Source organism: Petromyzon marinus, chromosome 85 (assembly GCF_048934315.1).
Source record: "Petromyzon marinus isolate PM22_M1 ecotype Great Lakes invasive population chromosome 85, UKy_Petmar_22M1.pri1.0, whole genome shotgun sequence".
NCBI lineage: Eukaryota > Metazoa > Chordata > Hyperoartia > Petromyzontiformes > Petromyzontidae > Petromyzon > Petromyzon marinus.
Genome location: NC_133750.1, coordinates 4,712,135 through 4,719,549, shown reverse-complemented (window position 1 = coordinate 4,719,549; position 7,415 = coordinate 4,712,135).

The following is a 7,415-nucleotide window of genomic DNA, read 5'->3' as shown; positions in this document are numbered from 1 at the left end:
TAATCAGTGAGACTCCCATAGGGTTCAGTGTTAATCAGTGAGACTCCCACAGGGTTCATTGTTAATCAGTGAGACTCCCACAGTGTTCAGTGTTAATCAGTGAGACTCCCATAGGGTTCTGTGTTAATCAGTGAGACTCCCACAGGGTTCAGTGTTAATCAGTGAGACTCCCACAGGGTTCAGTGTTAATCAGTGAGACTCTCACAGGGTTCATGTGTTAATCAGTGAGACTCCTATAGGGTTCAGTGTTAATCAGTGAGACTCCCACAGCGTTCAGTGTTAATCAGTGAGACTCCCATAGGGTTCAGTGTTAATCAGTGAGACTCCCACAGGGTTCAGTGTTAATCAGTGAGACTCCCACAGTGTTCAGTGTTAATCAGTGAGACTCCCACAGTGTTCAGTGTTAATCAGTGAGACTCCCACAGGGTGCATGTGTTAATCAGTGAGACTCCCATAGGGTTCAGTGTTAATCAGTGAGACTCCCACAGGGTTCAGTGTTAATCAGTTAGACTCCCACAGTGTTCAGTGTTAATCAGTGAGACTCCCACAGTGTTCAGTGTAAATCAGTGAGACTCCCATAGGGTTCAGTCTTAATCAGTGAGACTCCCTCAGGGTTCAGTGTTAATCAGTGAGACTCCCATAGGGTTCAGTGTTAATCAGTGAGACTCCCACAGGGTTCAGTGTTAATCAGTGAGACTCCCACAGGGTTCGGTGTTAATCAGTGAGACTCCCACAGGGTTCAGTGTTAATCAGTGAGACTCCCACAGGGTTCAGTGTTAATCAGTGAGACTTCCACAGGGTTCAGTGTTAATCAGTGAGACTCCCATACGGTTCAGTGTTAATCAGTGAGACTCCCACAGGGTTCAGCGTTAATCAGTGAGACTCCCACAGGGTTCAGTGTTAATCAGTGAGACTCCCACAGTGTTCAGTGTTAATCAGTGAGACTCCCATAGTGTTCAGTGTTAATCAGTGAGACTCCCACAGGGTGCATGTGTTAATCAGTGAGACTCCCATAGGGTTCAGTGTTAATCAGTGAGACTCCCACAGGGTTCAGTGTTAATCAGTGAGACTCCCACAGGGTTCAGTGTTAATCAGTGAGACTCCCACAGGGTTCAGTGTTAATCAGTGAGACTCCCACAGGGTTCAGTGTTAATCAGTGAGACTCCCACAGGGTTCAGTGTTAATCAGTGAGACTCCCACAGTGTTCAGTGTTAATCAGTGAGACTCCCACAGGGTGCATGTGTTAATCAGTGAGACTCCCATAGGGTTCAGTGTTAATCAGTGAGACTCCCACAGGGTTCAGTGTTAATCAGTTAGACTCCCACAGTGTTCAGTGTTAATCAGTGAGACTCCCACAGTGTTCAGTGTAAATCAGTGAGACTCCCATAGGGTTCAGTCTTAATCAGTGAGACTCCCTCAGGGTTCAGTGTTAATCAGTGAGACTCCCATAGGGTTCAGTGTTAATCAGTGAGACTCCCACAGGGTTCAGTGTTAATCAGTGAGACTCCCACAGGGTTCGGTGTTAATCAGTGAGACTCCCACAGGGTTCAGTGTTAATCAGTGAGACTCCCACAGGGTTCAGTGTTAATCAGTGAGACTTCCACAGGGTTCAGTGTTAATCAGTGAGACTCCCATACGGTTCAGTGTTAATCAGTGAGACTCCCACAGGGTTCAGCGTTAATCAGTGAGACTCCCACAGGGTTCAGTGTTAATCAGTGAGACTCCCACAGTGTTCAGTGTTAATCAGTGAGACTCCCATAGTGTTCAGTGTTAATCAGTGAGACTCCCACAGGGTGCATGTGTTAATCAGTGAGACTCCCATAGGGTTCAGTGTTAATCAGTGAGACTCCCACAGGGTTCAGTGTTAATCAGTGAGACTCCCACAGGGTTCAGTGTTAATCAGTGAGACTCCCACAGGGTTCAGTGTTAATCAGTGAGACTCCCACAGGGTTCAGTGTTAATCAGTGAGACTCCCACAGGGTTCAGTGTTAATCAGTGAGACTCCCACAGGGTTCAGTGTTAATCAGTGAGACTCCCACAGGGTTCAGTGTTAATCAGTGAGACTCCCACAGGGTTCAGTGTTAATCAGTGAGACTTCCACAGGGTTCAGTGTTAATCAGCGAGACTCCCATACGGTTCAGTGTTAATCAGTGAGACTCCCACAGGGTTCAGCGTTAATCAGTGAGACTCCCACAGGGTTCAGTGTTAATCAGTGAGACTCCCACAGGGTGCATGTGTTAATCAGTGAGACTCCCATAGGGTTCAGTGTTAATCAGTGAGACTCCCACAAGGTTCAGTGTTAAGCAGTGAGACTCCCACAGTGTTCAGTGTTAATCAGTGAGACTCCCACATTGTTCAGTGTTAATCAGTGAGACTCCCATAGGGTTCAGTGTTAATCAATGAGACTCCCACAGGGTTCAGTGTTAATCAGTGAGACTCCCACAGGGTTCGGTGTTAATCAGTGAGACTCCCACAGGGTTCAGTGTTAATCAGTGAGACTCCCTCAGGGTTCATGTGTTAATCAGTGAGACTCCCATAGGGTTCAGTGTTAATCAGTGAGACTCCCACAGGGTTCATTGTTAATCAGTGAGACTCCCACAGTGTTCAGTGTTAATCAGTGAGACTCCCATAGGGTTCTGTGTTAATCAGTGAGACTCCCACAGGGTTCAGTGTTAATCAGTGAGACTCCCACAGGGTTCAGTGTTAATCAGTGAGACTCTCACAGGGTTCATGTGTTAATCAGTGAGACTCCTATAGGGTTCAGTGTTAATCAGTGAGACTCCCACAGGGTTCAGTGTTAATCAGTGAGACTCCCATAGGGTTCAGTGTTAATCAGTGAGACTCCCACAGGGTTCAGTGTTAATCAGTGAGACTCCCACAGTGTTCAGTGTTAATCAGTGAGACTCCCACAGTGTTCAATGTTAATCAGTGAGACTCCCATAGGGTTCAGTCTTAATCAGTGAGACTCCCTCAGGGTTCAGTGTTAATCAGTGAGACTCCCATAGGGTTCAGTGTTAATCAGTGAGACTCCCACAGGGTTCAGTGTTAATCAGTGAGACTCCCACAGGGTTCAGTGTTAATCAGTGAGACTCCCACAGGGTTCAGTGTTAATCAGTGAGACTCCCACAGGGTTCAGTGTTAATCAGTGAGACTTCCACAGGGTTCAGTGTTAATCAGTGAGACTCCCATACGGTTCAGTGTTAATCAGTGAGACTCCCACAGGGTTCAGCGTTAATCAGTGAGACTCCCACAGGGTTCAGTGTTAATCAGTGAGACTCCCACAGGGTGCATGTGTTAATCAGTGAGACTCCCATAGGGTTCAGTGTTAATCAGTGAGACTCCCACAAGGTTCAGTGTTAATCAGTGAGACTCCCACAGTGTTCAGTGTTAATCAGTGAGACTCCCACAGTGTTCAGTGTTAATCAGTGAGACTCCCACAGGGTTCAGTGTTAATCAGTGAGACTCCCACAGGGTTCAGTGTTAATCAGTGAGACTCCCACAGGGTTCAGTGTTAATCAGTGAGACTCCCACAGGGTTCAGTGTTAATCAGTGAGACTCCCTTAGGGTTCATGTGTTAATCAGTGAGACTCCCATAGGGTTCAGTGTTAATCAGTGAGACTCCCACAGGGTTCATTGTTAATCAGTGAGACTCCCACAGTGTTCAGTGTTAATCAGTGAGACTCCCATAGGGTTCTGTGTTAATCAGTGAGACTCCCACAGGGTTCAGTGTTAATCAGTGAGACTCCCACAGGGTTCAGTGTTAATCAGTGAGACTCTCACAGGGTTCATGTGTTAATCAGTGAGACTCCTATAGGGTTCAGTGTTAATCAGTGAGACTCCCACAGGGTTCAGTGTTAATCAGTGAGACTCCCATAGGGTTCAGTGTTAATCAGTGAGACTCCCACAGTGTTCAGTGTTAATCAGTGAGACTCCCACAGGGTGCATGTGTTAATCAGAGAGGCTCCCCTAGGGTTCAGCGTTAATCAGTGAGACTCCCACAGGGTTCAGTGTTAATCAGTGAGACTCCCACAGTGTTCAGTGTTAATCAGTGAGACTCCCATAGGGTTCTGTGTTAATCAGTGAGACTCCCACAGGGTTCAGTCTTAATCAGTGAGACTCCCTCAGGGTTCAGTGTTAATCAGTGAGACTCCCATAGGGTTCAGTGTTAATCAGTGAGACTCCCACAGGGTTCAGTGTTAATCAGTGAGACTCCCACAGGGTTCAGTGTTAATCAGTGAGACTCCCACAGGGTTCAGTGTTAATCAGTGAGACTCCCACAGGGTTCAGTGTTAATCAGTGAGACTTCCACAGGGTTCAGTGTTAATCATTGAGACTCCCATACGGTTCAGTGTTAATCAATGAGACTCCCACAGGGTTCAGCGTTAATCAGTGAGACTCCCACAGGGTTCAGTGTTAATCAGTGAGACTCCCACAGGGTGCATGTGTTAATCAGTGAGACTCCCATAGGGTTCAGTGTTAATCAGTGAGACTCCCACAAGGTTCAGTGTTAATCAGTGAGACTCCCACAGTGTTCAGTGTTAATCAGTGAGACTCCCACAGTGTTCAGTGTTAATCAGTGAAACTCCCTTAGGGTTCAGTGTTAATCAATGAGACTCCCACAGGGTTCAGTGTTAATCAGTGAGACTCCCACAGTGTTCAGTGTTAATCAGTGAGACTCCCATAGGGTTCAGTCTTAATCAGTGAGACTCCCTCAGGGTTCAGTGTTAATCAGTGATACTCCCATAGGGTTCAGTGTTAATCAGTGAGACTCCCACAGGGTTCAGTGTTAATCAGTGAGACTCCCAGAGGGTTCAGTGTTAATCAGTGAGACTCCCACAGGGTTCAGCGTTAATCAGTGAGACTCCCACAGGGTTCAGTGTTAATCAGTGAGACTCCCACAGGGTTCAGTGTTAATCAGTGAGACTCTCACAGGGTTCATGTGTTAATCAGTGAGACTCCCATAGGGTTCAGTGTTAATCAGTGAGACTCCCACAGGGTTCAGTGTTAATCAGTGAGACTCCCATAGGGTTCAGTGTTAATCAGTGAGACTCCCACAGTGTTCAGTGTTAATCAGTGAGACTCCCACAGGGTGCATGTGTTAATCAGAGAGGCTCCCCTAGGGTTCAGCGTTAATCAGTGAGACTCCCACAGGGTTCATTGTTAATCAGTGAGACGCCCACAGTGTTCAGTGTTAATCAGTGAGACTCCCATAGGGTTCTGTGTTAATCAGTGAGACTCCCACAGGGTTCAGCGTTAATCAGTGAGACTCCCACAGGGTTCAGTGTTAATCAGTGAGACTCCCACAGGGTGCATGTGTTAATCAGTGAGACTCCCATAGGGTTCAGTGTTAATCAGTGAGACTCCCACAAGGTTCAGTGTTAATCAGTGAGACTCCCACAGTGTTCAGTGTTAATCAGTGAGACTCCCACAGTGTTCAGTGTTAATCAGTGAGACTCCCACAGGGTTCAGTGTTAATCAGTGAGACTCCCACAGGGTTCAGTGTTAATCAGTGAGACTCCCACAGGGTTCAGTGTTAATCAGTGAGACTCCCACAGGGTTCAGTGTTAATCAGTGAGACTCCCTTAGGGTTCATGTGTTAATCAGTGAGACTCCCATAGGGTTCAGTGTTAATCAGTGAGACTCCCACAGGGTTCATTGTTAATCAGTGAGACTCCCACAGTGTTCAGTGTTAATCAGTGAGACTCCCATAGGGTTCTGTGTTAATCAGTGAGACTCCCACAGGGTTCAGTGTTAATCAGTGAGACTCCCACAGGGTTCAGTGTTAATCAGTGAGACTCTCACAGGGTTCATGTGTTAATCAGTGAGACTCCTATAGGGTTCAGTGTTAATCAGTGAGACTCCCACAGGGTTCAGTGTTAATCAGTGAGACTCCCATAGGGTTCAGTGTTAATCAGTGAGACTCCCACAGTGTTCAGTGTTAATCAGTGAGACTCCCACAGGGTGCATGTGTTAATCAGAGAGGCTCCCCTAGGGTTCAGCGTTAATCAGTGAGACTCCCACAGGGTTCAGTGTTAATCAGTGAGACTCCCACAGTGTTCAGTGTTAATCAGTGAGACTCCCATAGGGTTCTGTGTTAATCAGTGAGACTCCCACAGGGTTCAGTCTTAATCAGTGAGACTCCCTCAGGGTTCAGTGTTAATCAGTGAGACTCCCATAGGGTTCAGTGTTAATCAGTGAGACTCCCACAGGGTTCAGTGTTAATCAGTGAGACTCCCACAGGGTTCAGTGTTAATCAGTGAGACTCCCACAGGGTTCAGTGTTAATCAGTGAGACTCCCACAGGGTTCAGTGTTAATCAGTGAGACTTCCACAGGGTTCAGTGTTAATCAGTGAGACTCCCATACGGTTCAGTGTTAATCAATGAGACTCCCACAGGGTTCAGCGTTAATCAGTGAGACTCCCACAGGGTTCAGTGTTAATCAGTGAGACTCCCACAGGGTGCATGTGTTAATCAGTGAGACTCCCATAGGGTTCAGTGTTAATCAGTGAGACTCCCACAAGGTTCAGTGTTAATCAGTGAGACTCCCACAGTGTTCAGTGTTAATCAGTGAGACTCCCACAGTGTTCAGTGTTAATCAGTGAAACTCCATTAGGGTTCAGTGTTAATCAATGAGACTCCCACAGGGTTCAGTGTTAATCAGTGAGACTCCCACAGTGTTCAGTGTTAATCAGTGAGACTCCCATAGGGTTCAGTCTTAATCAGTGAGACTCCCTCAGGGTTCAGTGTTAATCAGTGATACTCCCATAGGGTTCAGTGTTAATCAGTGAGACTCCCACAGGGTTCAGTGTTAATCAGTGAGACTCCCAGAGGGTTCAGTGTTAATCAGTGAGACTCCCACAGGGTTCAGCGTTAATCAGTGAGACTCCCACAGGGTTCAGTGTTAATCAGTGAGACTCCCACAGGGTTCAGTGTTAATCAGTGAGACTCTCACAGGGTTCATGTGTTAATCAGTGAGACTCCCATAGGGTTCAGTGTTAATCAGTGAGACTCCCACAGGGTTCAGTGTTAATCAGTGAGACTCCCATAGGGTTCAGTGTTAATCAGTGAGACTCCCACAGTGTTCAGTGTTAATCAGTGAGACTCCCACAGGGTGCATGTGTTAATCAGAGAGGCTCCCCTAGGGTTCAGCGTTAATCAGTGAGACTCCCACAGGGTTCATTGTTAATCAGTGAGACGCCCACAGTGTTCAGTGTTAATCAGTGAGACTCCCATAGGGTTCTGTGTTAATCAGTGAGACTCCCACAGGGTTCAGTCTTAATCAGTGAGACTCCCTCAGGGTTCAGTGTTAATCAGTGAGACTCCCATAGGGTTCAGTGTTAATCAGTGAGACTCCCACAGGGTTCAGTGTTAATCAGTGAGACTCCCACAGGGTTCAGTGTTAATCAGTGAGACTC